Genomic DNA, 546 nt, shown 5'->3' on the forward strand with positions numbered 1-546 from the left:
GCGGGCCCTCGGACTAACTTCTGTAAGTCAAGAGGTAGACAAAACGCCAGACGTGCAGGAGGCAAACAAACAAACAGGCCATTGAGGACAGTCTGCCTACTGTCCTGCTACAGTAGACAGACATGTCTTCACATTGCAAAGTGCTTTAACAGTAATAACAATAATAATAACTTTAATTATCTAGCACCTTTAAAAACAGCAGTTTACAAAGTGCTTTTGACAGAGCAATGCAAGGTACATACGGGTCCATGCATATACATATATACACATCAACAGAGCAGGAGAAACGATGAGTTGGTAAGACATAAAATAAGGTAGAAATGAAATAAAATGTAATTAAATTAAATAAATAAAAAAAGATTAAATTAAACAGTGTTAATACCTACCAGCCTTACGGAGAAGGAGAGACGACCGTCTTTCTTGTTAAAGAACATTAGTCTAGCTTGCGTCGTGCGTAGACCGCTCCAAACTACATTTCCTAGCCGCGCGTGACGTCATTTGTGCGCGACTGTTTCCGCGAGTGAACACGTGACGTTTTGTTTTGGT

Source organism: Eutrigla gurnardus (genome assembly GCF_963514095.1).
Source record: "Eutrigla gurnardus genome assembly, chromosome: 9".
NCBI lineage: Eukaryota > Metazoa > Chordata > Actinopteri > Perciformes > Triglidae > Eutrigla > Eutrigla gurnardus.